Here is a 14,301-nt window from a genome sequence, read left to right on the forward strand (position 1 = left end):
GCATAAATGAGGAATGAAATAAGTATAATATAGATTATTGTAAAATAATAATAAAAAAGGATCTACATGGCACTGCTTCACACACACTCTGTAAAAGAGATAATATTGCATGGCATACCTGTGTGAGAGAGAAAATAATGAATTTAATGAACTCCTTTTTTAGTAGCAGGATTCTGAAATGATGGGAGGAGTCAGAAAAAAGACTGAATTAAAGTTGCATACTGTTTGTGTTAATTTGTGTTTATTATTAAACAATATTACATAAAAATGCCCTTACAAAATGTGTTATTCTTGCTTACCCCCTCTCCCTAATTAGCCCCTAATGTTTCGGGCTCAGCTCCTGATGTTTTCAAATTCTAGAAATGCCCCTGATGAGGACCCCACTGAACTCTGTGTTACAAAATTTATTAAGGCAAGCCCAGTTAGACAGTTTCCCCACAGAGTATTGTGCTCTCAAAACTGGTAAGCCAATCCCTTCATCCAGTCGTTTACTCACATTGTCACCACAGTTGGATGAAACGACTGCACTCATCCACATAGGAGGACGACCATGGCAAGCCACCCACTTGATTTACAAGACCATATATCCCATAGTTTTAGACTCAAAGCATCCTATTACCCTCCTTCTGGTAAAGAAGTATGATACCAAACTCTGCCACCCTGGTCCAGAAAGGGTCTTCGCAGAAATGAGAAGACACTACTGGATCCTCAGAGGAAGAGAAGCAATACACCACCATTAGCATACCTGTGTCGAATGTCAAAGATGGAGGGCTACATCAAACATTCCAAAGATGGCAGAGCCCCCCGGCAGACTCCACTTCATTAAACCACCTTTCTATTCTACAGGTGTGGATTGCTTTGGCCCATTCCTGATAAAACAAGGAAGGAGCAATGAAAAAAGGTGGGGAAGCATTTTCAAGTGCATGACTACCTACTGTGTTCACCTAGACCTGCTGAGTAACATGGACACAGATTTGTTTCTGATTATTTCTTTATGGTGCATGGTTCCAGATCTAGTGACCCCAAACTACCTATTGATGGGGCGGCCAGATGCATCACTACTGCACGTGGTCTACCCAGAATCTGAGATTCTTAGTCGGAAAAGATGGCGACACTCACAAGTATTGGCTGATCAGTTTTGGACAAGTTTTATTAAGAACTACCTGCCCACCCTGCAACCATGTCAAAAATGGATGAGTGACTCTAACAATCTCACTGGAACGGTTGTGACGATAATAGACCACCATCTTCCCCAAGGTCTGTGGCCGTTCGGCAAAGTAATAACCACATACCCTGGATCAGATGGTTGTGTTCTTTCAGCAAAGATCAAAGTAAAAAACAAACTCTAGCATCAACCAGTAGCTTGTCTCATCATACTGCCTGCCATTCCAAATGATAACCCTTCAACAGACTTAACAAGGAAGATAGAAAGTACATTTGCACAACAAATGTAGGGGTGGCTGTAGAAGAGGAAGGTCAGCTGCTTATTCATTCAAATCATACAGGATGCAGTATAGCAAGATAATATTAGACTCCCAAAGATCTCACGCAGTGATCCTGTGCCGATCATGTGAGCATACAGCCATTCTGAATGCAGAATTAATCTAGTGACCACGCTAAAGAACTGTTTAGTTTCATTTTCATTCCATTACAGCCAGATGGTTCATACTTTGCTTTCCTCCTAATTCCTACTAAATTTGTGTGCAACAGTGACGAAGGACCACAAACATAGCAACATGTATATTAAAGTTGTTTAATTGGGGTTCCTGTCTCTGTGTCCTTACCTCCACTCCATTGAGATGGTCGAGTCTACCTAGCAACCAGTCTACCCTCACTACACATAAAATAACAAGACTAAAATTGACAAATACAGTGTTTCTACGCTTCAATCCAATCATGAATTTTGTTACATAAAAAAATATACTGAATACCAGCCACGTAAGAAAACACACAACTGTAAGATCTGGTATCAAATGTTAAATATAAATGTTTGTTTTAGACACAAAGCATCTGTTAGACACAGTGAATCTACTGCTTATGTTGTAAAGTGAAAAGCAGCTCCTTCATCATTTTATACCAACAGCAAAACACAAACCGACTGTGAGAGTGAATCCTCACAGCTCTGTCTACACTGGAGACACCGTCACTCTGAGCTGTGAGATACAGTCGACTGGATGGAAGTTCCAATGGCTCAAAAGTAATCAGCAGTTACAGAATCTGAACAGTGTACAAGTGAAAACACTTACCATGACAGTCGATAATGCAGGAGAAACAGAGTACCAATGTCGTGCTGGCAGGAGAAACTACTACAGCCACTATTACAATGACTATTACGACGACTACTACACAGATCTTAGTGATTCTGTCAAGATTACAGTGAGAGGTATGTTATAGTTTTGTTCATAATCACAAGTTTGTTAGACAGGATAAGAAAGAATATCATGAAAACGGTCAAACTTTTTTGTCACTCAGTTCAGAAAGTGAAACCCATATATTATATAGATTCATTACACATACAGTGAAATATTTCAAGCCTTTATTTCTTGAAATTGTGATGATTATGGCTTACAGATGAGGAAAACCCAAAATTCTGTGTCTCAGAAAATTAGAATATTACATAAGATCAATAAAAAAGGATATTTCAAACAGAAATGTCAGGCTTCTGAAAAGTATGTTCATTTCTATGCACTCAATACTTGAGTGGACCTCCTTTTGCATGAATTACTGCATCAATGCAGTGTGGCATGGAGGCAATCAGCCTGTGGCACTGCTCAGGTGTAATGGAAGCCCAGGTTGCTTTAATAGCGGCCTTCAGGTCATCTGCATTGTTGGGTCTGGTGTCTCTCATCTTCCTCTTGAAAATACCCCATAGATTCTCTATGGGGTTCAGGTCAGGCAAGTTTGCTGGCCAGTCAAGCACAGTAACACCATGGTCATTGAACCAGCTTTTGGTACCTTTGGCACAGTGGGCAGGTGCCAAGTCCTGCTGGAAAATGAAATCAGCATCTCCATAAAGCTTGTCAGCAGAAGGAAGCATGAAGTGCTCTAAAATTTCCTGGTAGATGGCTGTGTTGACTGTGGACTTCAGAAAACACAGTGGACCAACACCAGCAGATAACATGGCAGCCCAAATCATCACAAATGACTCACAAATGACTGTGGAAACTTCACACTGGACTTCAAGCAACATGGATTATGTGTCTCTTCACTCTTCCTCCAGACTCTGAGACCTTGATCTCAAAATGAAATGCAAAACTTAATTTCATCTGAAAAGAGGACTTTGGACCACTGAGCAACAGTCCAGTTCTTTTCTCCACACCGCAGGTAAGACGCTTCTGACATTGTGTATGGTTTAGGAGTGGCCTGACACGAGGAATGCAACATTTGTAGGAAATTTCTAGGATTTGTCTGAAGCTCCCCCAAATTCTTGAATGGATTTTGCCTGACAGTCCTCTCAAGGCTGCGGTTATCCCTTTTGCTGGTGCACTTTTTCCTACCACACTTTTTCCTTCCACTCAACTTTCTATGAATATGCTTGGATACAGCACTCTGTGAACAACCAGCTTCTTTAGCAATGACCTTTTGTGGCTTACCCTCCTTGTGGAGGGTGTCAATGACTGTCTTCTGGACAACTGTCAAGTCAGCAGTCTTCCCCATGATTGTGTAGCCTACTGACCCAGACTGAGAGACCATTTAAAAGCTCAGGAAACCTTTGCAGGTCTTTTGAGGTAATTAGCTGATTAGGGTATGACACCATGAGTTTCCAATATTGAAAATTTTCACAATATTCAAATTTTCTGAGACACAGAATTTCAAGAAATAAAGGCTTGAAATATTTCACTGTATGTGTAATGAATCTATATAATATATGGGTTTCACTTTCTGAACCGAGAGACAAAAAATATTGACCTTTTTCATGATATTCTAATTTTTTAAGATGTACCTGTATGTTTAAAAGTATTTCTCATTTGTCCCATTGTAAGAGTTTAAAAACACAAAAGCCACATAGCTATTACTTTGTTTTCCAACATATAAAAGTCTTCAGGACAGAGGAGTTTATGCTTTGCAGTTTTGCCCTAACATGACAAGATGCATTTTTTATATTTATTCTTTAAAATAGTGACAAAAAAGATTGTTGGGAAAAAATGTTAATGGTAAGTGGGAACAGGAACTTTTCAGAGTTTTTAATTTATTAAATAAAAATTGTTTTAGAAGTTTAAAAGGAATAAATGCTGTTATAGAAAAATTATTTATATTTCAGTGTGGAAACATTAATTTGGCATGTGTAATATTTGTAATTTTTACTCAGTTTTTAGTTGGTCATTCATACTGAAACAGGGCTGTGTAAAATTATATGGTGTTTCTGTAAGACATCATGACTGCTGACAGATTCTAGTTACACTGACTGTATCAGGTGAGTGTGTGAGGATTTCTGAGCACTCATGAAAATGTGCAGTTAGACATTCATGTATAATTGTTTTTCTATTTCCTGTGTAATAGAGAGATCACAAGCAGTACTGAGTGTATCTCCACAGAGCTGGCTGACTGAAGGAGACTCAGTGACTCTAAGCTGTGAGGTTACAGACTCCTCTACAGACTGGACATTCAGCTGGTACACAGTTGTTCCCTACAGAGACGGCTTAACTGGAATAAATAATAATGGTGGCTATAGCGTGTATGTGGAGCTCCTCTCAGACAGCAGCAGAGGATCTGGAGGCAAATACACTCTCAGTCCTGCTGCTCTTAAACACACAGGAGTTTATATGTGCAGAGGAGAGAGAGGAGAACCAGCCCTTCACTCACAGTACAGCAATCCACAGCCACTATGGATCACTGGTGAGGAAAATTAACTGTTGTGTTGAAGTGTAGAAAAGTGTTAATGTAAGATTAGATTAATGCAGCACTTATTTATTAATATGCATAAGGTCATTAAATTGTTGTTATTATTTTGTTTGTGATTCCCTGTAATTTTGTTATGTCTCCACCCTTTATCATTGGGTAATTTTCCTGGTGTGAAAGAATGACACTAATACTCAGGTGACAGTGACATCTGGTGGTACAGAGACAAAATGCTCCTCATTGTGAAATTTACTGTAAATGTTAGTTATTTTAAAAAAATTACAATTACAGCTGTAGTACTAGCAGCAGATAACTGTGAAAAAATAAAATGTACTATAATAACATTCCTGTGTCACAAAGCAGACTCACAGAGGTTGGATGCAAACACAGAATGTTTTTATATAAGAAAAGTCACAGAAAAATGCAGAACTAAACAGTCACAAGAAAAAAGGAAATAGATACAGGTAAAAGTGTTGGATTACAATACACAGGCACTGTCGGAACTCAGACTCCTCTCCGAGTGGACATATCTCAGGGTGGAATTTTAGATTGTGTCTATTATTTCCATAATCTTACCCAGTGAATTCAATAAACTATCAAATACTTAGCCAAAATAACGGAGATCTCAGTCAGCCGATGAGAAGAAGCAGGTTTCTTTATTCAGACATGCAGTCAATCACATGCTTTTCTGAAGAGAGCAGGTGGTCTAAAAAAAACCCCAAAAATTCCCCTCTTCTTATACCTCAGGCGCCCCATGGTGCCTCCTTGTCCAAATTGAAATATTTCCAGCAATTTCACATTATTTTCAATGTATGGCTAATTTAATCTCTCCTTCCTTAATTTACATACTTAATATATTTTCTTATTTGTCCTGATACTGCCCCTTAATTAAAACATCCTCCCCTTGATGACATCAATGTTCCTTCTCTCAATGTTCCCCGTAATTTCAGACTTACTTGGAAATTCTACCTAGAAGGGCATGCTTCCTTCATTTGACCGCAACCATTCGGGTACATGATGTTTACAGCGATGTGTACATACCTCGATGTTTACAACGATGTGTACATACCTTGACCTTTTCGCTGTGTCATCTTAGTTAGATGCGCTTCTATCTCTAAGATTAGATGTGCTTCCATTTCTTAGTAAACCATGCTTCTATTTCTAAGTTTAGATGTGCTTCTATATCTTAGTAAACCCTCTATGTCTGAATGTAAATGTGCTTCTATTTTACCTATTAAGCGATGCTGATAAGACGCTGTTATGTCTAGCGTATGTATGTCTTCTCTCACCTGGGTGACTATTCTGGGCCCTGAAAATCCCTTCACTTTCACACTTCTCAGCACCAAAAAATCCCCTCAATTTTATACTTCTGAGTACCAGTTCTGCATGATTATAATAAAGGTTATACATTTGCATTAATCAAAAGCAAACTACTAATCAGTAGCTAAATATTTTTGATAGATATTTGATAGATAACCACTACTTTTAAGCAGAGTATTGCTATTTAAATTTAGGCATATAATTTTATCAGACAGCACATTGAACAATCCAAATAGCAGTCAAAAACAGGCAAAGGTCAATCAGGAGCAATTCAGGAAAACCAGAGGCAAGCAGAGTCAAAACTGGAAAAACACTACTAAATAAACATGACTTAGTAATGTCACATATCTACAGAACAGAAAGTATACATCGCAACAAAGAACTGAAACCGAGGCACTTAAAAGGGGATAAACACATAGAATAAGGAACAGGTGCACATAAAAGTCTGTTAACTGAGAATGTGGGATTTATGGTGGTTGGTGGAAGTTGGAGTCTGTGGCAGTCAAAAACTGAAGCCATGACAATACACTCCTGTTAATTCTGTAAAAAAGCAAAATAGCTGTAAATATATTCATATTATGAAATAAATCATAATGCAGTACACCGTCTCATTTCACTGCTTTAACTGCCTAATCATTTACAGTATAATCCTGTAAAAAGAGTTTTTGCTGCAAAATAAACACCACAAGATTAGGTTATATTATAGTAATGTCCTGCTCATTATATTGCATGTTTCCTCTTTAGTTTTCTATTAACATGGCTCTTTTCTGTGTATAAGATGAATCTTCTCCAGTCTCTCTGATCATCAATCCCAGCAGAACTCAACACTTTACTAATGACTCTCTCTCACTGAGCTGTGAGGACCAGAGTAACTCTACTGGATGGACAGTGAGACGATACACACACAGTGAGAGAGTGTTAGATTGTTCACACTGGGGATCAGTTACAGGATCTACATGTAACATCGGCTTCCTCTCCACATCCTACACTGGAGTTTACTGGTGTGAGTCTGAATCTGGAGAAAACAGTAATCCTGTCAACATCACAGTGCATGGTGAGTCTTCATGGAGTGTGTTTAAAAGGGAAATGTTTCATTACAGAATATTGAGAACTCCAAGTTTACAATTGTGGAAAAACACAGCAATCTTTCTCTCAGAACATTACCTGTAATTTCTATAATGCTGAGTATGAATACACGCATGCTTGCTAGTAATAGCACTAGTTTTACTAGTACCAGTAAATGAACGTGGGATCAAATTAATATTCGCTATTCATATACATATATATCTGTACTGATGTATCCATAATTCATTTGAATGTTTTCTCATGAGCTAGTGTAGGCAGTTTTCTGCAGACTTGAATTAAATATCTGCAGACTCTACAGGCTTAGAGAGTTTTAAGTTATATACAGATAAATAAGAGAACTTTTATTTATTATCTACAGACACATCATAGTGTCTGGATTTCCTTCTTTGTGATTTTCTGTGTTCTAGATGGTGATGTGATCCTGGAGAGTCCTGTCCATCCTGTGACTGAGGGACATCCTCTGACTCTACGCTGTTTATATCACAACCCAAACCCCTCAAACCTCCGAGCTGATTTCTATAAAGATGGATCAGTTCTCCAGAACCAGACTACAGGAGAGATGATCATCCAAACTGTCTCAAAGTCAGATGAAGGTTTCTACCATTGTAAACACCCAGAGAGAGGAGAATCACTGAAAAGCTGGCTCTTATTCAGATGTGAGAAATCATTTGATATTTGATTTTTTATTTGATTTTTCCCTTTGAATATCAGAGTTTCTGTGTTTGATTGCTGCTCCTTTTCTCTCCTCAGTCTCAGGTTCTACATCCAGTGGTTTAACAGTAGGACTGGTTGTGGGTTTGGGATTTTTGTTTATCGCTTTTCTGATCTTAATGATCCTGCTGTGGTTCTGCAAAAGAAAAAAAGGTCTGAGAACTGATTTAGCTATGCTATGTAGAATATAACCAGAAATATTAAAGAGTGTTGCATTTTGATTTTTTTTTATCCATGATGACATTAAAGTCATCTGTTGCTGCTTCTGTCGTTTCATCGCTGACCATGCCGCAACTGCGATACCTGTTCATTATACCTTTCAGTGAGCTAGTTTTAGAGTGTGCACTCTCTACATTTTCAAATGCTGAATGATAAAAGAAGCTAAAATTAAACCCAGAGTTTATAGATCTACTCTAAAAAAGCAGCTAGATGTCAGTGTAGTTTTTTCTGCAGGAGACTGATAATGACTGATGTTTATATTGATGAGTTATGACTGATGTATAAAAAAGCTAAAGATCATTGGATGGTTTTGTTCTCAGCTACTGCAGGTGCTGATGCTGATGTGACTTATGCTGAGATTGAACTAAAACCAACAAAAAAAGCAAAGAGAATAAAAGGTAGACCAAAATGATCCCATGCACTCTTGTTTTATGTAATGAATAAAACACTCTGTTGTGCTGTTATAGGAAAATAATCAGTCACAGTGTGGTGTGATGAAGCAGAGTTACAGCTTCAAAGTTCTTACATTGAAGGTGACTATTTTCCCATTACAGCACATCCCAAAGTGTTTAACTACAGCAGCTTCCCTATTTAATTTTACAGCATGTACAGAATAAATATTAATTCTCTTACCAGCCTCTTGAAGTGAATGTTACAAAATCTATCTGTCCTGTTACCGAGAATAAAGTCAGCTGTCTTGATTTCCCAGTCAGAAAACGTCCTAAAATGAATACAGTGCTAATACTGGAGACTCCTTCCATAAATGTGAAATAAACTTCTTATACAAAACTTCATATTATATGTTTTTTGAATAACACATCCCCATAACCCCCCTAGAGAAATTTTAAGGGATTACAATGAGCACATTAATATAAACCTGTGATTTATAGCTGCTCTTCTGTCAGAGCTGCTGTTATAGAAAATTAATCAACACCTTCTGACCAATCAGAATTCAGAATTAAACACTGCTGTGGTCTAATGTATTTTAATTGTGCATGATTAAATATCCAGAAAATTTTCTGCTTAATAATTTAGATCACATGATATCTGATTTCCACTAGAAAAGGCCAGTGTGGCTGATGATACTGTCTATTCAGCGGTGAAGCACAACATGGAGGTAAAACTCATGACATTTACAGCATCATTCTTAAAAAAACTAAACACCATGAAGTAAGAAAGGTGCATTATGGAGATTTTATCATCAACCAGTTACAGTATCCATGTACACAAAACCCACCTCACAGAATCTGTAAGAGTTCATCCATGTTCATTTGGAAGCTGTCTAGATAACGTTCCATCATCCCAGTCAACATGGACCATTATGACAGAATTAACTATGGATATACAAAATAACTTGAATAACTGATTTGTTTCCTCTGTCACTGATTTAACAAGTTAACTAGTTTATAACATCAATGACAGCAATATCAGGAGAAATGTATTTATACATGTGTTTATTGTCTCTTTCTTTCTCTCTGCAGTGAGCCATGTGTCTGTTCTGATGAAACTCCAGTTATCCAACAGATGGAAGGAAAACCTATAGACAGATAGATAGATAGATAGATAGATAGATAGATAGATAGATAGATAGATAGATAGATAGATAGATAGATAGATAGATAGATAGATAGATAGATAGATAGATAGATAGATCACTTTAATAATCTCAAGGGAAAATTCACACATTACAGCAGCATCAAAAGAATAGCATATGCAGTAAGAAATTATCAAGAGTAATAAAATAAATATGTTAAATGTATTGTCCAGGATGGACATTAGTTTGTTTAGTGTCTTCTTTCCCACAACCACATCAAAACAGTTGAGGGAGCATCCCAGTACAGAGCCAGTCTTCTTTATCAGTTTGTTGAGATGGAAAGAAGACAGCACTCGCAACATCAGACGTAGAAGATCTTCAACATCTTACTGCAAACATTAAAGCATCTGAGCTTCCTCAGAAAGTAGTCTACTCATCCCCTACCTGTACACAGCAGTAGAGTCTACTCATCCCCTACCTGTACACAGCAGTAGAGTCTACTCATCCCCTACCTGTACACAGCAGTAGAGTCTACTCATCCCCTACCTGTACACAGCAGTAGAGTCTACTCATCCCCTTCCTGTACACAGCAATAGAGTCTACTCATCCCCTTCTTGTACACAGAAGTAGAGTCTACTCATCCCCTCCCTGAACACAGTTCTCTGAGCGATCCTCTCATGCTGTTGCTCTGAGGCTGAGTGTTTTGGTGGATTTGGGGGAGATTCTGCTCCTTCTTGTACTTCTTTATTGTACATCACTGTATATCGTAATAGTGTTTCTATGTTTTTCAGTAATGACAAACAAAAAACAGCAAGAGGGAACAAATTTATTTGATGAATTTCCTCTGGTGTTCTTAGACCTCAGTTTATCCTGATATCAACACAGAAGAGTTTGCTGTGATTAAACCAGGAATCCAACAATTTGGGAATATTTCAGTTTTAGACTGCTGGGTGGAAGAAGGGAAAAAACAGTGACTGAGGCCTCTGTGGAGTCCCAACTGTATAAGTAGTGGATGAGTGGATACTGGATAGTAATCCCAGCTGCTTTATGGACTGTATAAAGACTGAAAACATGAAATGTCCTTAAACAATTACTGAACAAAACACTGTATTCATAAATACGTTGCTTTCATGCACGTGTCACTTCCGGCAGCACTGCACGAGCTCCCGGCGCCATCTAGCGGCTGTGTGCGGGACAACATTAACATCTCAGCTATTTAAATAAGTTTGATAAAATATTCCTTTTCCACCTGCTGGTCTATAGATACAGAAAACCTGAGACATGTCTTTGTAATAGAGAGATCGGTGGATGTCTGGAACTGTGTTTACAGTGTGTTACTATTGATGTTTAAAGTAAAGAAGAGAGAACATTTATTTATTATTCTAAACATCAACATAAATCAGATTTGAACATAAAGTGTCATCTGATTTAAATGAAAGTTATGTGATTATTAAAGTTAAATATATCGATCAGAACTGAGTAATTTTAATGGTTGGTATTTTGTGTGGTCAAGCATGAAATATTATTTCAGGAAAGCACAGCTGTATATAGGATTTATCTCCTTCCTGATACTGACTTATGACTGATAACTGATTTAATCTCTGTGGTATTATTAGCATTAGAAACTATTTGCCCTGTTTGCCCTCATATTTATTTCTATAATCATTTATTTCCAGCACACTATAAACGCATGGCTTAGAATAAACAATAAACAATAAGTAGTTTAAAGAAACTTGTTAGGGTGTTCCTTATTTTTTGTCCTGATTGTTGAGAGGTTTATTATAAACACTTGTAGGGTTTGTGTCTGCACACACATTAATCATTAGTAGGTCAAATGACCATAAAATGTTCATTACAAAAATACTTGATAGCAAAGAGTAACTTTTGTGTTTTATTCACTTTTCCTGATAAATCTCTGAACCACTCAAAGCACACAGCTTACCCACAGCATGTCCCATTAAACCTGCTGTGAGAAACCCTGGATTTCACTCCAATATACCATCATTCAACAGATAGAGGGCGCTGTGCACATTTATGTAGGAACTTAACAGGTACATTTAACATTTTACTTATTTACACACCGTTAATAAAAAATAAGTTATAATCTGCTGCAGGGACGAGACACACACTGAGAGCAGGTGAATATAACACATTTCAACACATCAATATGGTGAAGTTAAAACTCTAGCCTTATACAAACATACACATTAAAACTGTCAGAAAGCCTGTCATAGGAACTAATGTTGTTTCCATACGTTCCAGTTTCAGTGTAGTGCAGAGACAGAGACTGTTTAATAAATGGATCTCTGTAAAGAATCTCTTCTCCAGCTGCTGATTCTCTGAGAGGAAGCCTGTCCATAATCGACCTCCTCTGTCAGAGGAACTGAATTTGTAGTGAGGATTCATTACAGCAAAAACAAACACCCGACTGTGTAAAACACATGACTGCTTCAGCAGATTGTTCCTGCTTTTTAAAGACTGCATTATCGTGCAGGATGTGAAGGAGCAAATCATTGGTTGGATGTATTGAAGAATCCACCCCTTACTAGTCAGGATTAAAACCATACAGCAGTTACCACTAGAGGGAGTCAAAGACATTTTAGTTTCACTTTTCAATCACTGACCCCCACATACTGAGTTACTGTATCCTTCCTGTCAGCTCCAAGCAGTCTGACCATTCTCCTCTGACCTCTCTCACCAACAAAGCTTTCTGTTGTTTGTGTAATCTATATAGACTGGTGTGTGTGTGTGTGTGTTACTGCATGAGTGTATGCATTGTGCTGCTGCTACATGATTAGTAGATTTTGATAACTGCACCAATTAGTATACAATAATAAAGTAGACAGTAAGAAATTAATGTACATTTAGATATTACACTCTCAGTGTGATATTCTTTAATATAAATGATTGTAATCCTAATAAAGTAAAGCATTACATGTTTGTGTCTTATTATGAAACTATACATAAATAAATATAATATAGTAAGAAGGATATATTGAGTATGAACGTGTTCAGTTATGTGAAATGTAATTGCTGTAACAGTTTTTATTTGATTGTCCAATAGGAAGTTTCTCCTGTTATGATGGATCTGTTATGAGCCAATCAGAAAAGATTTGTGTAGTGAAGAGACTGGTGTGAGAATAATGTGCTCCAGAACTGTGTAGAGTGTTGAAAAGTGCTGAAATGAGTTAAAATAAGGATTTCTTTGAGAATATTTCCATGTATCCAGTTACTAAACCATAAGTAAAGACTTTAGACTCGTTGTTACGAGCGGACGTCATTAACTGGGACTCCAGGTCACTGGTGTTTAGTCAAGTAGCTTTTATTGTCATTTGAAGCACATACAGCTGGTACAGTACACAGTAACATGAAACAACGTTCCTCCAGGACCATGGTGCTACATACAACACACAACTACAGGAGACAACACAGAACTAAGTTCACTACACAGACCTACACAGTACTACATAAAGTGCATGTGTGTAAACAGTGCAAGACAGTACAGTACAGTACAATAACTGACCAGGGACAGTGCAGCACTGACCACTACACAGTTTTGTAATGAATAAAGTGCAATAGTAAAATGCTGTGGATGTAAACACAATACACAGTTAACAGAAAAACAGATCATTGTGTTTAATTGTTGTAGCAGCAGTCTAAAAAGAAATGTGGGAAAATTGTGAAGGGAGTGTAATGATGTACAGTTCAGCAAGTGTGTGTGTGTGAGAGTGTGTGTGTGTGTGTGTGAGTGTGTGTGTGAAAACTGAAAGTTACCTCACACTGCAGTGAATAACAATTAATAAATAAACACCAATCCCTCTCTCTCTCACTGCTGCATGATTAAGGAGATCTGAAGCATGTTGTTTGATCGTCTCCTCGGCTGTGTCTTTGCTCCATTTCATTACTGCAGCTGCAAGAGAGGAAAAAGAAACAATTCTATATAGACCATTTCATAAATGTAAACAATAACAAACACATAATAACGGCACATTCACCTATTTCAAACGTAATTATTTTCTCTGTTCAGAAATGTCTCTGAAGGTGAGGTGAAGTTTGTTGCCATGTTGCTGTGAACTCTATGGGGCTATTAGCGATCTGCAGAATGCTGACCCCGACGGTCTGTTTATTATCGCCGGAGAAGTCTCAAATCAGTACTCTCTAAATTCTATGGACATGTGGACTTAACACGCTGGATCTTGTTTACACAAACATTTCTGGCACGTCCCACACAAAGCCCCACCCCCACCTCGGCCACATCTCTGTTATGTTAATTCCAGCATACAGACCGCTGGTCAGACGCTCTAAACCGGTTCTGAAACAGTAGAAAACCTGGTCAGCAGGAGACACCTCTGCTCTTCAGGACTGTTTTGAGTTCACTGACTGGAATATGTTCAGGGAGGCTGCAACCAACGGAGACTCTATCAACTTGGAGGAGAACAGAATCAGTGACCGGCTACATCGACAAGTGTATTGATGACATGACCGTCTCCAAGACCATCACCACACACTCCAACCAGAAGCCGTGGATGACCGCAAAGGTACTGCTGAAGTCTAGAGACTCCACCTTCAGATCAGGGGACAAGACGGCCTTA

At 38.0% G+C, this 14,301-nt stretch overlaps 1 long non-coding RNA gene across 1 annotated transcript; it reads left to right on the forward strand.

Annotated features, from left to right (window-relative positions):
- The first annotated feature begins 7,718 nt into the window (after positions 1–7,718).
- On the forward strand, positions 7,719–8,933 carry LOC131356839 (uncharacterized). Its single transcript, XR_009205090.1, has 3 exons — positions 7,719–7,901; positions 7,996–8,109; positions 8,496–8,933. It is a non-coding gene; the product is annotated as an uncharacterized LOC131356839 (long non-coding RNA).
- The last annotated feature ends 5,368 nt before the right edge of the window (positions 8,934–14,301 follow it).

The sequence above is a fragment of the Hemibagrus wyckioides genome, linkage group LG07 (genome assembly GCF_019097595.1).
Source record: "Hemibagrus wyckioides isolate EC202008001 linkage group LG07, SWU_Hwy_1.0, whole genome shotgun sequence".
Classification (NCBI taxonomy): Eukaryota; Metazoa; Chordata; class Actinopteri; order Siluriformes; family Bagridae; genus Hemibagrus; species Hemibagrus wyckioides.